Genomic DNA, 17,539 nt, shown 5'->3' on the forward strand with positions numbered 1-17,539 from the left:
CTACTCTCTGTTGCCATGCCTGATCTGCCTACAGGATTAATCAATCCACTGATTAGATTATAGCTTGTCATTATCAACTGTGAACCTTTCTGCATTAATATATGATACATCATACCCCAACTATAATAAGGAGGAATGATTTTCCATTATAGGTATATACTGCACTTTGCCTAACCATTCATCCATCAGTTGGTTCTTGGATTCTCTCTATATCTTAACTACGGTGAATAAGGCTTCTATGAACGTGGGCATACAAATATATCTTCAAAACACTGCTGTAGTTCCTTTGAACATTATGCCCATATGTGGTACTACTACATAGCATGATAGTAGTACCACTTTAAATTTTTGGTGAGGTCCCATATTCTACACAATAACTGTACCATTGTACATTCCCATCAGTAGTACACATGGACAAGTTTTCTAGTTTCTCCACATCTTTTTTCCAATACTTGCTATTCCCTGTGTTTTGATAGTGTTCACCCTGAGGAGTGTGATGTGGTATCCCATTGCAGTTTTGATTTGCATTTCCTCAATTATTAGTCATATTGAATATCTTTTCAAGTGCATCGTGGCCATTTTTTTTTATGTTCTTGTATAGAAGTTGTTTCTTTTTTTTTTATTGTTGGTCGTTCAAAACATTACATAGTTCTTAATACATCATATTTCACAATTTGATTCAAGTGGGTTATGAACTCCCAATTATACCCCATATACAGATTGCTGAATCACATCAGTTACCCTTCCATTGATTGACATATTGCCTCTCTAGTGTCTGATGTATTCTGCTGTCTGTCCTATTCTCTACTATCCCCCGTCCCCTCCCCTCCCTCCCCTCCCCTTTTCTCTCTCTACGCTTTCTACTGTAAATCATTTCTTCGATTTGTATTATCTTGTCTTACCCCTCCTTTCCTCTTATATGTCCTTATGTATAACCCTGAGGATCGCCTTCCATTTCCATGCGATTTCCCTTCTCACTCCCTTTCCCTCCCACCTCTCATCCCTGTTTAATGTACATCTTCTTCTCAAGCTCTTCGTCCCTACCCTGTCCTTGTTTATTCCCCTTATATCAAAGGGGTCATTTGGTATTTGTTTTTTAAAGATTGACTAGCTTCACTTAGCATAATCTGCTCTAATGCCATCCATTTCCCTCCAAATTCTATGATTTTGTCATTTTTTAATGCAGAGTAATACTCCATTGTGTATAAATGCCACATTTTTTTTATCCATTCATCTATTGAAGGGCATCTAGGCTGATTCCACAATCTTGCTATCATGAATTGAGCTGCTATGAACATCGATGTAGCAGTGTCCCTGTAGCATGCTCTTATTAGGTCTTTAGGGAATAGACGGAGAAGGGGAATAGCTGGGTCAAATGGTGGTTCCATTCCCAGCTTTCCAAGAAATCTCCATACTGCTTTCCAAATTGGCTGCACCAATTTGCAGTCCCACCAGCAATGAACAAGAGTGCCCTTTTCCCCGCATCCTCTCCAGCACTTATTGTTGTTTGACTTCCTAATGGCTGCCAATCTTACTGGAGTGAGATGGTATCTTAGGGTACTTTTGATTTGCATTTCTCTGACTGCTAGAGATGGTGAGCATTTTTTCATGTACTTATTGATTGATTGCATGTCCTCCTCTGAGAAGTGTCTGTTCAGGTCCTTGGCCCATTTATTGATTGGGTTATTTGTAATCTTATTGTCTAATTTTTTGAGTTCTTTGTATATTCTGGTTATTAGGGCTCTATCTGAAGTGTGTGGAGTAAATATTTGTTCCCAGGATGTAGGCTCCCTGTTTATCTCTCTTATTGTTTCTTTTGCTGAGAAAAAACTTTTTAGTTTGAGTAAGTCCCATTTGTTGATTCTAGTTGTTAACTCTTGCGCTATGGGTGTCCTATTGAGGAATTTGGGGCCCGATCCCACAGTATGTAGATCATAACCAACTTTTTTTTTCTATCAGATGTCGTGTCTCTGATTTAATATCAAGCTCCTTGATCCATTTTGAGTTAACTTTTGTGCATGGCCAGAGATAGGGATTCAGCTTCTTTTTGATGCAAATGGATTTCCAGTTTTCCCAGCACCATTTGTTGAAGATGCTATCCTTCCTCCATTGCATGCTTTTAGCCCCTTTATCAAATATAAGATAGTTGTAGTTTTGTGGATTGGTTACTGTGTCCTCTATTCTGTAGCATTGGTCCACCTGCCTGTTTTGGTACCAGTACCATGCTGTTTTTGTAACTATTGCTCTGTAGTATAGTTTGAAGTCTGGAATCGTTATACCGCCTGATTCACACTTCCTGCTTAGCATTGTTTTTGCTATTCTGGGTCTTTTATTATTCCATATGAATTTCATGATTCTTTTATCTATTTCTACAAGAAATGCTGTTGGGATTTTGATTGGCATTGCATTGAACTTATAGAGAACTTTTGGTAATATCGCCATTTTGATGATGTTGGTTCTGCCTATCCATGAGCAGAGTATATTTTTCCATCTTCTAAGGTCTTCTTCTATATCTTTCTTTAGTGTTCTGTAATTTTCATTGTATAAATCTTTCACCTCTTTTGTTAGGTTGATTCCCAAGTATTTTATTTTTGGGGCGGATATTGTGAACGGAGTAGTTTTCCTCATTTCCGTTTCAGAGGATTTGTCGCTGATATACAGGAATGCCTTTGATTTATGCGTGTTGATCTTATATCCTGCCACTTTGCTGAATTCATTTATTAGCTCTAATAGCTTCTTTGTAGACCCTTTTGGGTCTGCTAGGTATAGAATCATATCATCTGCAAATAGTGATAATTTAAGTTCTTCTTTTCCTATTTTTATGCCTTTAATTTCTTTCGTCTGTCTAATTGCTCTGGCCAGTGTTTCGAGGACTATGTTGAACAGAAGTGGTGAGAGAGGGCATCCCTGTCTTGTACCAGATCTTAGAGGGAATGCCTTCAATTTTTCTCCATTCAGAATGATGCTGGCCTGTGGCTTATCATAGATTGCTTTTATAATGTTGAGGTATGATCCTGTTATCCCTAATTTTTCTAGAGTTTTGAACATAAAGGGATGCTGTACTTTGTCGAATGCTTTTTCTGCATCTATTGAGATGATCATATGGTTTTTATTTTTAAGTCTATTGATGTGGTGAATAACATTTATTGATTTCCGTATATTGTACCAGCCTTGCATCCCAGGGATGAATCCTACTTGATCATGGTGTATAATTATTTTGATATGTATTTGAATCTGATTCGCCAGAATTTTATTGAGGATTTTTGCATCAAGGTTCATTAGAGATATTGGTCTGTAGTTTTCTTTCTTTGAAGTGTCTTTGTCTGGTTTCGGAATCAGGGTGATGTTGGCCTCGTAGAATGAATTTGGAAGTTCTCCCTCTTTTTCTATTTCCTGAAATAGCTTGAAAAGTATTGGTGTTAGTTCCTCTTTAAAGGTTTTGTAAAACTCTGCTGTATACCCATCCGGTCCTGGGCTTTTCTTAGTTGGTAGTCTTTTGATGGTTTCTTCTATTTCCTCTATTGTTATTGGTATGTTTAGGTTGTCAATATCCTCCTGACTCAATCTGGGCAGATCATAAGACTTAAGGAATTTATCTATGCCTTCACTATCTTCTATTTTATTGGAGTATAAGGATTCAAAATAATTTCTGATTATCTTCTGTATTTCTGAAGTGTCTGTTGTGATATTGCCTTTTTCATCCTGTATGCTAGTAATTTGGGTTCTCTCTTTTCTTCTCTTCCGTAGCATGGCTAAGGGTCTGTCAATTTTATTTATTTTTTCAAAGAACCAGCTTTTAGTTTTGTCAATTTTTTCAATTGTTTCTTTTGTTTCAATTTCATTAATTTCAGCTCTGATTTTAATTATTTCTTGCCTTCTACTTCTTTTGCTGTTGTTTTGCTCTTCTTTTTCTAGGATTTTGAGATGAAGTATGAGATCATTTATTTGTTGGTTTTTTCTTTTTTTGAGGAATGAACTCCAAGCAATGAATTTTCCTCTTAGAACTGCTTTCAATGTGTCCCATAGATTCCAATATGTTGTGTCTGTGTTTTCATATAACTCCAGGAAGTTTTTAATTTCCTCCTTAATGTCTTCTAAAACCCATTGATCACTCAGCAACCTATTGTTCATTCTCCAAGTGATGCTTGATTTTTCCTTCCTTCCTTTATCATTGATTTTCAGTTTCATTCCATTATGATCAGATAAGATGCATGGTATTATCTCTACCCCTTTATATTGTCTAAGAGTTGCCCTGTGACATAATATATGGTCTATTTTTGAGAAGGTTCCATGTGCTGCTGAGAAACAAGTGTAACTACTTGATGTTGGGTGGTATAGTCTATATATGTCAATTAAGTCTAGGTTGTTAATTGTGTTATTGAGTTCTATAGTTTCCTTATTTAACTTTTGTTTGGAAGATCTTTCCAGTGGTGAGAGAGGTGTGTTGAAGTCTCCCATGATTATTGTATGGTGGTCTATTAGACTCTTGAACTTGAGAAGAGTTTGCTTGATGAACACAGCTGCACCATTATTTGGGGCATATATATTTATGATTGTTATGGCTTGTTGGTGTATGGTTCCCTTGAGCAGTATGAAGTGTCCTTCTTTGTCCCTTTTGATTAACTTTGGCTTGAAATCTATTTTATTAGATATGAGTATGGACACTCCTGCTTGTTTCCGCAGTCCATATGAGTGGTATGATTTTTCCCAGCCTTTCACCTTCAGTCTATGTATATCTTTTCCTATCAGATGCATCTCCTGTAGACAGCATATTGTTGGGTCTTGTTTTATGATCCATTCTACTAGCCTGTGTCTCTTAATTGGTGAGTTTAAGCCATTAACATTTAGGGTTATTATTGAGATATGGTTTGTTCTTCTATCCATATTTGTTTATTGATGTTACTAACCCTGATTTGTTATCCTCTTTGACTACTTTCCCCCCTTTACTGTCCTATCTCCCATTGTTGGTTTTCAATGTTATTTTCCATTTCCTCTTCCTGTAATGTTTTGCCAAGGATTTTTTGAAGAGATGGTTTTCTAGCTGCGAATTCTTTTAACTTTTGTTTATCGTGGAAGGATTTAATTTCATCTTCTAATCTGAAGCTTAATTTCGCCGGATACACTATTCTTGGTTGGAACCCATTTTCTTTCAGTGTTTGAAATATGTTATTCCAGGATCTTCTAGCTTTCAGAGTCTGTGTTGAGAGATCAGCTGTTATCCTGATTGGTTTACCCCTAAATGTAATCTGCTTTCTTTCTCTTGCAGCTTTTAAATTCTCTCCTTATTCTGTATTTTGGACATTTTCATTATAATGTGTCTAGGTGTGGATCTCTTATGATTTTGCACATTCGGCGTCCTGTAGGCTTCTAGGATTTGGGAATCTGTCTCATTCTTCAAGTCTGGGAAGTTTTCTCGTATTATTTCACTGAATAGACTTTTTATTCCTTTGGTTTGCAGCTCTGTGCCTTCCTGTATCCCAATGACTCTTAAATTTGGTCTTTTGATATTATCCCATAATTCTTGGATGTTCTGCTCATGGTTTCTTAGCAGACTTGCTGAGCTGTCTATGTTCTTTTCAAGTTGAAATACTTTGTCTTCATTGTCTGATGTTCTCTCTTCTAAGTGATCTACTCTGCTGGTAGTATTCTCAATTGAGTTTTTAAGTTGGTTTATTGTTTCCTGCATTTCTAGAATTTCTATTTGTTTGTTTTTTATTACCTCTATCTCCCTGTGAAATTGATCTTTTACTTCCTGGATTTGTTTGTCAATGTGATCTTTCATTGTCTGATTTTGCTGTCTCATGTCTTCCTTGAGACTCCAGATCATCTGAAGCATATAAATCCTGATCTCTTTATCTGACATTCCATCTGTTGCAGCTATTACCTCTTCTAAAGTTGAGTTGACCTGCATTGCTTGTGGTCCTTTCTTTCCTTGTCTTTTCATACTGCTCGCGTTTCTTTCTGCTTGGTGCAACTGTTGTGTTTTTGAAATTTACCCCCTATTTATTTATGTTGCTCTTGTATAGTTGGGGAGTCTCCCTTGTATGGCGGGCAGTGGCTGTGCTTCTCCTCTAATTATGGTGGTCTGTCTACCCCGCTGATCGGTCCCAGGTCTGCCCCCGCTGCGGGCACGGGTGGTGGCTTTGCTCTGCCCCCACTCCAATTGTGGTAACGTAACTACCACGCCCTGGGGTCGTTGGTCCTGATCTGGATGTGGGTGGCGGCTCTGCTGGGCCCCACTCCAATTGGTGTGATGAGTCTACCGCGCTGGCAGACCTCTAGGCCGGTGGTTCGCAGTTCTGCACAGCCCCCACTCCCAATGGGGGTACCTGAGTACCTCTCCAACGGGTCGCTGAGCCCCCTCCGGACCTGGGCGGCGACCCTGCTCCACCTCCACTCCAACCAGTGTGACGCGACTGCCTCGGTGTTACGTGTCCACCACGCTGGCCAGCTACCTGGCCTGTCTTGCCAGTTGGCGGCAGGTCTGCCTGCCCTGCTTGCTCGGATGTCAGCTCTGCACAGCCTCTACTCCAAATGAGGTTACTTGGCTACCGAGCCGCGGAATCGCTGGTCCTATTCTAGGCGTGGGCGGCTGCTCTCTTCAGCCCCAGCTGCGTTTGGGGTGTCATGGTACCACGCCGGTGGGTCCCTTGGCCTGCTCTGGGTGCAGGTGAAAGATCCACTCTGCCCCTACAGCACCCCGCCGGACCCTGATTGAGAAGCAGTCACCGCCGGTTCCCTAGCCTTGGGCCAAAGCAGCTTAGGTAGCCGGAACCCCGCCTCTCCGATCCCGATACACTCTCCGCTGGGAGCTGGCTCCAGGGAGCGACCCCCACGGGTTCCCCAGCCCCAGGCCAAAACTGTTCCGGGAGTCAGAACCCAGTCGCCCCAAGCTCAGCTCACGCTCCACTTGGAGCTGGCCTCCACCGGCAGTCTCCGCAGTTTCCTCAGACCTGGGCCAGGTTAGCCCCGGGAACCAGAATCCAGCTGCTCAGTGCCCGGCGCATGCCTTGCCCAGCATGCGCCTCTAGGAGTATTCTCCACAAGAACCCCCGCCCCGAGCCTGAGCAAGAAATCTGTCTGCTAGATGCAGGCAAATACCAGCCTAATATCACCTGTTCCGTAGTTGAATGGGCTGAGATCAGTAGAACACGGGGATGATTACATCATCTCTCCGAAATGGCGGCTTCTGTCCTCCACTGTGGTCCGACCGGTGTCTGGAACCAAACTGGGCCGCTTCTCTCCTCTGTTTCAAAGCCGGAACTCAGCACTAAGGGCTCCGATGTACCACTGGCGGGAGCCCCCCTGGATCCGTATCGCTGTTCCCCCGCTCTGGCACCCTGCCGCTCCCCGGCACGCGCCACAGACTCCAGCCTCTGGGCGATCGCCTGTCAGGCTATGCGACCCTCCGTGCGGAGAAATGGAGCTCTCAGAGCCGAACTTCTCACGATGGAAATCTGTCCACTAGATTCTGGAGCACCTCAATTTCACTGGAACTTCCCAAAAATATCCTTCAGCCGTTTTGCATAGTCTTTCTCCCACTTAGTGACGCGGCGCCCTGGGGTGATGCACTCCCTTCGCTGCCATCTTCTTATTCTCCTTGAGTTATCTGTGCTCCACAGGAAGGAGGATCACTTTGATTTTTTCTGCTTGCCCCTCCCCCAGCGCTGGCTAGCCAGGTTTCGTTTTGGCTGCTACTGGGAGGAGGGGTTGGAGGTCAGGTGTCTCTAGTTTCCCCCTAGTCTTTATGGATGCTCAGCTTGATACTCCCTCTCCCGGCAAGCCTAGGAGAGATTTTATGCGAATTCCCGATGTCTGGGGGGTGAGCTGATTGACACAAACCTGTTTTGATGCTGCACTCTGTGGGAGAGTGGCGGTGTATCCTTCAGCTTTACCGGATGGTGGCCGCTGACTGCCTCGGTGGAGTGTCTGCTGTGGGGGATGGGACTGTACCGCTTCCTTCCCCTTCTGAGATCCCGTGCTCGGCCCAAGGATCAGTGTGGGCTTGGCTGGCGGGATTCCACCTAATGGCAGTCTCTAATCTCCCTGCTTGCTAATTAATCACTTCTCTGCGGCGCCACGCCTTCTGTAGCCTAGGGGCAGGCCGCACGAGTCAGTCAGCCTGGATCTCCAGGGTCCTGCTGCTGGCTCGTGGCCATTTTTTAAAAAAATATTTTTTAGTAGAAATATCTATTCAGTTTCTTAACACTTTTTTAATCATATGGTTTGATTTTTTGCTTTTGAATTTTAGGAGTTGTTTATATATTCTGGATTTTCAGATATGTGATTCAGATACATGATTTGTAAATATTTTCTCCCTTTCTCTTTCTGTTGGTTGCCTGTTTATTTCATTAACAGTTTTTTTTTTTGCTTATTTTTTTTGTTTGTTTGTTTCTTGGTATTGGTACGAGGAATTGAATCCAGGAGTGCCTAACCACTGAGCCACATACCCATCCCTTTTTTTAATATATTTTATTTTGAGACAGGATCATTGTTGAGTTACTTAGTGCCTTGTTACATTGCTGACACAACCTTTGAATTTTGTGATCCTCCTGACTTAGACTCCTTAGCTACTGATATTACAGACATCCACCACTGTTCCTAGATTGCTACTGCTTTCTGAGGCACAAAATTTTAAAATTTTCATGAAATCCATCTGGTATCCCCCACCCCCTTTTTTTTGGCTATGCCTTTTGTGTCATATACAAGAAATATCAGCCAAATATAATGTCATAAAGCATTTGTCCTATATTATGTAAGAACTTGGTAGATTTAGGTTTTCATCAAGGTCTTGATAGAATTTGAGTCAATTTTTTAATGTGATAATATGGGAATAGGTAAAGATTCAACTTAATTCACTTCCATGTAGACATTCAGTTTTTCTAGCACCATTTGTTGAAATGACTTATTTCTTCATTGAATGGTCTTGGCACTCCTGCCAAAAATCATTTTCCCGTACATATCAGGGTTCGTTTCTGGACTCTATTCAGTTCCCTTGGTCTATACATCTGTTTTTTGCCAGTATCATAATGTTTTGTTTACACTAGATTTTTATTATCTCTTGCGATCAGGCAGTATGAATCCTTTAGCTCTGTTATTTTTCAAAATTATTTTGTCTGTTAAGGATGTTTGAAATTCCATCTGAAATTTAAGATGTGTTTTCCTCTTCTTGCAAAAAAAAAGTCATTAAAATTTTGATAGAAATATTGTTACATCTATAGATTGCTTTGTGTAGTATTAATATCTTAACAATATTGCCTTACCATTGACTAATATGTTATCTGTTTATTTTTATACTCTTTCAGCAGTGCATTGCATCCTCCTTTGAACTATGTTTTACAATGTTTATTGAATCACTGTCAATCATTATGCAAAACACCTCTTCTTCACTTCATTGTGTGAGAGGACTTTTCCCTCTACAGTTATGATATAACCCAATATATGATATCCAGCACTGGACAGTTAACACTTGATTAGCTAAATAATCAGAGGGTAAGGAGAAAATGTTGCACTCTAAAACAGGGTAAACCACCGTATGTTGTGATATACAGTCTTTGAAGTATCAATTTTTGACATGCCCCCTTTTCCCAGGCAGTATGTAATTGGCTTGTTTGAATAATTCTGAGCTGAAATTTTTAACATAGAACAAAGATTCTGTTTTTTTAATCTATTCTAATTAGTTATAAATGACAGAATTCATTTTTACATATTGTACATAAATGGACCACAACTTCTTCCTCTGGCTGAATAGAGATCACACTGGTAATGTAATCATATGTGTATATAGTGCAACCACTCTGGAAAGCCACATGGAAATTCCTTGCAGAACTTGGAATGAAACCACTTTTTGATTCAGTTATCCCACTCCCCAGTTTATACCCAAATGACTTAAAATCAGCATACTATGTTGACGCAGCCACATCAATGTTTATAACAGCTCAATTCACAACAGTTAAACTATGGAACCTACCTAGATGTTCTTCAATAGATGAATGGATAAAGGAAATGTAGTACATATACACAATGGGATATTACTCAGCTATAAAAAAATAAATTATGGCATTTGCAGGTAAATGGATGGAGCTGGAAAATATCATGCTAAGTGAAATAAGCCAAACTCCAAAAATCAAAGGCCGAATGTTTTCTCTGACAAGTGGATTCTAATCCATAGTGGTGGTGGTGGGATTGGGGGAGGGAAGAATGAAAAAACTTTGGATTGTGCAGAGGGGAATGAGTTTGGGGATGGGAAGGACAGTGGAATGAGATGGACATTATTACCCTATATACATGTACGATTCTGTTTCTTTACAACTAAAATAATCTTAACTAAAAACAAGTGTGAGCACCTTGATTGGGATGCCTATGAACCTGGCTTTCAGAGTTTTGACAACAAAGACACTGAGATATCATTTGATGAAAAACACATTGAAAGTAATAGAAAAATACCAGTGTAATTGGTAATTGAACTACTCTGTCAAGTATTCTAATTAACAAAGCTCAGAATACTATTCAGTAGCAACCCCATTTTTTAAGTAATAAACCTGCATTATATAGGCTTAGCTTGAATATTTGATTAGAAGGAGACTACTAAGAAGTTAACAAAAACTCCCTTATTTTGCAAAAATTTGTACTATTTTTATATTCCTGAGTAATATGTGTAGACTAAAAAAATGATAAATGTTTAAAATATTCTTAATTAAGTATAGTTTTAGTAGTAAATTTATATGTATTTCACTTTCATGAGTTGTATTAACTAAAACTTCAGTTATCTAATACATCCTTTCTTCCAAGACCTTATAAAATTTATTTTAAACTTAGTTATGTAATGATTATTGTATTAGATTTTGAGATATTTGTGTGACTACAGCTTCCTCCTTACATATCATAATAACCTATTTGCAGTTTCTCCCTTTCTTTTCTAGTTTTCAGTAAAAGGATTAAAATAGCTCTCATTATATGCAAGTGACTCTATCTTAATTTCTACAACTATTTGTGGAAATATCTAACTTCCTGAATATATCCAACCTAGGGAGCCTATATATAATTTGGTAATTTGCTATCAATTGGAAATATTAGTATCCCCAGTTACTCCTCTTTATATTTATAGTACTGATTTGCAATTTCAGGCCATGACCTATTGCTCTGTCCCAACTCAGAATAACAACTTACTCCTATAAATATCATTATCAATTCAGATTTTATTTCCCCATTTCTGGACAAGCACTCTTTGTGCTTTATTTTCTTTAGGGATGGTATAATAAAATTCTATGTAATTATAATAGCTAAAGTCTGGTAGTTTAAAAAATCTTGATGCAGTGATGAATATTAAAAACAGACACTTCTCAGAAGAGGATATACAATCAACAAATATATTAAAAAATGGTCATCATCTCTAGCAATTAGAGAAATGCAAATCAAAACTACTCTAAGATATCATCTCACTCCAGTCAGCATGGCAGCCACTATGTAGACAAACAACAATAAGTGTTGGTGAGGATGTGGGAAAAAATGCACACTCATACATTGCTGGTGGGACTGAAAATTGGTGCAGCCAATATGGAAAGCAGTATGGAGATTCCTTGGAAAACTGGGAATGGAACCACCATTTTGACCCAGCTATTCCTCTCCTCAGTCTATACCCAAAGGACTTAAAAAATACCATACTACAGGGACACAGCCAAATCAATGTTTCTAGCACCACAATTCACAATATCTAAACTGTGGAACCAACCCAGGTGCCCTTCAATAGATGAGTGGATTAAAAAAAATGTGGCATATATACACAATGGAATATTATTCAGCAATAAAAAAGAATAAAATCATGGCATTTGCAGGTAAATCAATGGCATTGGAGAAGATAATGCTAAGTGAAGTTATCCAATCCCAAATAACAAATGCCAAATGTTTTCTCTGATACAAGGAGTCTGACTCATAGTGGGGTAAGGAGGTGGAGCATGGGAGGAATAGAGGAACTCTAGATAGGGTAGAGGGATGGGAAGAGAAAGGAGGGGGCAGAGGATTAGCAATAATTGTGGAATGTGAGGGATATTATTATCCAAAGTGCATGTATGAAGACATGAATTGGTGTGAACGTACTTTATATATAGATATGAAAAATTGTGCTCTATATGTGTAATAAGAGTTGCAATGCATTCTACTGTCATGTATTTAAAAAATAAAATCAATTAAAATAAAGAAAGCAGAAAAGAGAAATACCATAAAATTTCTTTCTCTCTTTTTTTCTCTTTTTCTTTATTTCTTTTCATACTGAGGATTGCACTCAAGGGTGCTCTACCATTGAGCTTGACCGACTTCTGAATGCCTTTTAATTTTTATTTTGAGACAAGGTCATGCCAAATTGCCAAGGCTGGCCTTGAACTTTCAATCCTCCTGATTCTGCCTCCCTAGTAGGGATTACAGATCCATGCTGCAGTGGATTTCTTCTTCATGTTATTAGTGATTCAATTCTTGATAAAGTACTTTCATAGTATTTTTTTCTGAAAAATTTTAACCCAATAATCAAAAACCAAAACTATGCTACAATTATTCATGATTAATGACTTACCATTCTTAACAAGGAATACATTAAATTTTTATTAACATTTTGTAACATTTTGTTTTGAATGGGTATATAAATTTTGAATTTACCTGAAATGCAAAAAAAAAAAAAAAAAAGAAATTCAGGTCAAACTCAATGTTGCTTTAGCAACTTGGCCTACAATTATTTTAAATGTGTGATTAAAACAAAATATTGAATAGAATAAAATATTCAAAATACTGAATAAAACAAAATACTAAAACATTATGGCATCAAAAACATTTTGGCATCAAAATTCAAGTTTCAAGATCTGGGGGTCTATCTCAGTTGGTAGAGTGTTTGCCTCGCATGCATAATGCTCTAGGTTCAATCACCAGCACCACAAAATAAATAAATAAATAAATAATCAGGTTTCAGCAGATATTATTAAATTTCAGAATGTTAATGCAAATTTATTGTGTTTTCTATTGTATTTTAAATTTTGAGTTCTAGTCAAGGACTTATGAAAATATATACATATATCTTCATAGATCAAATATACATGTATATGCATACATATATGGACATATACACATAGACATTTGGCTGACATTTCTAAATTGTTTGTCTTTTAGCAGTATTTTAACATGAAATACTGAAGAGAACAAAATATTCAAACTATTGAATAGAACAAAATATTAAAACATTATATAATAATAAACTTTTATAAACTTCTTGTCTTTGTAGGAATTGAGTAAGCTACTCTTTCTTGGTCACCCATGATTACTTGTCTTGTACCACAATCTCCCTTGCATTCCCTCCTGCCTGTGCCTGCAAAAACTCTAAAGTCTCTAGACCTGAACAGTAACCAAGCATGAAAGAGAATATGTATTCTTTGTTTCTGGGTTTTTTTGGGGGGGCGGGGGTACCAGAGGTTGAACTCGGGGACACTCACCCACTGAGCCACATCCCCAACCCTATATTGTATTTTATTTTGACAGGTTCTCATTGAATTGCTTAGTGTCTCCCTGTTGGTAAGGCTGACTTTGAATTTGCCATTCATTCTCCTGCCTCAGCCTCCACATCTGCTGGGATTACAGGCATGTGCCACTGCACCCAGCATTATTTGCAGATTTTAGTTATAAATATTGTTGTCTCAGAAGACACATGTTTATTTATAATCTATTTTTAGTTCTTTTTAAAAAATAGATATTAAGTAAACTTTATGAAAAATAATATTGTAAATTTTCTATAGAATTATAACTGTGCTTAAATATAGAAGATTCTCATTAAGAATAATTTGGCAAAATCTCTGAAATAATTTTATTATTGTTATCTGGATATCTACAATGATATTCATATAAGTATTCAAATATTGCTTAGCCTCAATTATTTTCAAATATTTCCCCTGGAATCCGATGAACACTAGAAAAAACACATAGGCAAGTGGATGTGCCACAGAAGAAGGTAACATTTAGCAAGTAACAAGCATCATGATATACTTATTAACTGTATGTCATCGGTGGAGATATCTATTTAAATTTATCTCCATGAATTAAGCTCATTTAATTTTTTTTTTCTAACTTTGGAAACAAATATTTAGATGCTTCCATTCAAACTCTCATTTTTATCTGAATCCTCCTTCTCATGATCTGTTAATAATTTTAAATTATGCATGTGTTTATTTGTATGCACATCTTACCTCTCAGATGTAATACTAAACTTCTTTTAATCTGAGTCCTGCACACATTAATGCACAATAAAAATTAGTGGAGTGAATGAAATGAATGTAATACAATGATTTCAAGTTATCACATTGGTCAAGTTTAGTTTCAGCTTAGATGGAGATTATATTTAACAAACCATGTTTTACCTTCTTTAAAGTGAGAAAATCCATTAGCCTTTCTTTGCATTGTGTAAACCTCATGCTTAATAGCACCTTTCTGGCATAATAAACAGTGGATGCAGACAGTCATTTGAATGACGATTTCAAGCTCCAGATTTTCTTGTGTTAAATATGACAGCTTTGAACACATTTGTATTTCTCTTATTCATTCACACCGTGGGGATGCAATTTGGCAAGCAATAATGTCCACAGCAATAAACAAAATAACATTCATAAATCTGGAAGAAACACATTTGTAAAAGTGACATGTTTTTTATTCATACAAGTTAATTTTTTTTTGGCTAAAAAATATACTCCAGACATTCAGTTTGTTTCTTATCATTAATTTCTTTCTACTGTCATCAAAACTGAGAAATATTTGCCAATTATTTAAGTAAAAAAAATTATTGTCATAAACATTTAAGCTGAGTACTTAAGAATAAGATATGAAAATCTCTTAGTTTAATTTTTTTTAAAAAAGCATCTTATCCATTATCAATGTGTTGGTTCATTAGTTAATTGCATATTAATTGAGCCATTAATTTTCATCATTTTTGAAGTATTTGGCTATAATTGGAACACAAACAGAATGATACCCAGAAATAGTAGCAGTGGGGAGACAGTTGCTAAGAGCCACAGCCAAGTAATATGATGCATGGCACTTTTGGTTGTAAGGTGACACCAGCTAGCCATTGAGATAATATGATTATGTTAAGATTTACATTCATATGGATATTGGACTCCTGCTGTTCACCTTGGCCTGCTACAGGACTCCTGGAGAGTTCCCATTGGTTGGTGAAGTACAGTAGGCGGGAATTCCGGGGGAGGGACTTGTCCCCGGTTCCAGTAGAACATGACCGCATGTGAGGACCGGCTTGCTTCCCGGACTTGTACGGGGTATTGGCGGCATTTTCAAAAATAAAGTTTTGTTCCTGCTTGAGTGGCTCTTAATTCTGTGCCCAGCCCGACTGCGGCAACAGTGAAAAAGCTGAAAATAAGGATTGAATTGGATTTTGAGACAAGTGAGAATGGTTAGATGATATCGAAAATTCTCAGGAGCTCTGCTTTTGAATTAGGCAAGTCAGGGTTAAATTCTTCCTTTTCCATCCACTAGTTGTACTGCATATACCTATTTACTTAATATCTTACTAATCCTTTGTATATTTTTGCAAAATGATAAAAAGTTTTATCACATTTGATAAATCAAAAGTTTCAAATAATGTATCTGGGGCTTTATTATGCCTCAGGAACTAAGTAGCATCATTTGAATGATGATGATGATGATGATGATGATGATGATGCATCATTTCTATCTTGTTTATGATGATTTTTTCAGAGGGCAACTGGTGAAGTTTCTTGGTCTTGTCAGATCTTGTGTTAGTATGAGTCTTTTGAGAAACAGAACCAACAGAGGATTAAATATGTACGTATTTTCTAAGAGAACCAGGTATGAGGTTCTGAATATTCATGTCTCTCCAAAATTCAGATATTGAAGACTAATCCCTAATAAAATGGTACTAAGAGTTGTGGCCTTTTGGAGGTGACTAGATCATAAGGTCTGAGTATCATAAACAGGATTAGTTTTCTCATAAAAGAAGCTGAAGAGACTTGTTTGCCCCTTGTACCACAAGTAGATGGCTGTAGAAGTTTCTGTCTCTGAGGAATAAGGGCCCACAGATTCCTAGGGTGCTGTGATTGTGTACTTACCCAGCTCCCAGAAATGTAAAATAAATAAATGTTTGTTTTCTATAAACCACAAATTTATGGTATTTCTCTTAAAGCATCATAAACAGCGTAAGACACTATGTATGAACAATAATGGAAAGAGAAATTGGATGAAAGCTGACAGAATCATCAGACTGATTCCAAGAGAAGGAGATAGACTGCATTAATGTCTAATCAATGCTCAAATAGGTCTAGCATTTTAAGAATCAAACTCAAAGGACTTTCAGGATTTCTAGGAACAGGCCTGACTTAAGTACCTCTGACATTGATTGATTTTAGAGTGCAGCAGTTGGGGCCTTTTGTCAAACTATGTACCCTGGGTTTATAGACCCATTCCCCATGTGGCCCCAAACCCAGAAACACTGCATTGGATCAATTAAAGTTGGCTACTTAGGAGAAGAATGAATAGCAGTGTGTTAATGGATTCTATTTTAAGGGGATATCAGAAAAGTTGTGTATTGTTCATTGTAAGTAGATTTAATATTGAAGCTGGTTGCTTTGAGTCAAAGCCAACTTTATTTCCAACATATCACACACCATTTCCAAACAATCCCTTATAGTCTTCTAATATGTAAAGGGTTTATTTATTATTCCCCAATGTAAAGGGTTTATTATTATTATTATTATTATTATTATTATTATTGTTTCTCTTTGCTATTGAACTCCATAGAACATATGCAGTTGATAGTGAACAAGAAGTCATTTGAAGAAACTAAGACTCAGCATTTAGGATAATAAATGCATGATCCAGCTAGGGAGACTTTCCCTAACTCCAAGCCTGGGGGTGACTCAAATGATTCCTATTCAGTGAAGGTAGTACTCCAAGAAAGACTCAAAAAGTATTATGACTAAGATCAGATTTTAGCTATATTTCCAAAGCAAGTTTTATTGTCAGTTAAGCTGGTTATGGAGCAAAGAGTCAAAAAAATAATAATTCTGGGTGACAGACAAAGGAGGACCACAAAGAAGATAAAAATAAATGGTAGTCAGTCTGTCCTCAGCAAGGTCAGTATGAAAAGTATTTGAATGGGAATTGTAGTGAAATATTCAGTAAGAAACTTATTTAAGCATTGTTTTAGGAACAAAAATAAAGCCAGTATATAGGTGGAGATTCTTTTTGTCTAGGATTTCAGAGCTTATTATTCCATATATGATATCTGAAAATCCAACAAAAATGTCCTTACTTTTATACAAAATTATTGTTTCAATACATCTGACGTCCACTTTTGAAATAAGAAAAATTGAGCCACTTAAAATTTTACGAAATTTACATAGGAAATCAATTCTGTAAGCTATAGTCTTTGTTGTAAGTTAACATATACTTATTTCTGAATAATAATAATATCAGGGAATATAAAAAACATTTAAATCTCTTTTGCTATCAGCTTCTTCTATTTATAAAGTTGAAATAG

Source organism: Urocitellus parryii, chromosome 2 (assembly GCF_045843805.1).
Source record: "Urocitellus parryii isolate mUroPar1 chromosome 2, mUroPar1.hap1, whole genome shotgun sequence".
In the NCBI taxonomy this organism is placed as follows: Eukaryota; Metazoa; Chordata; class Mammalia; order Rodentia; family Sciuridae; genus Urocitellus; species Urocitellus parryii.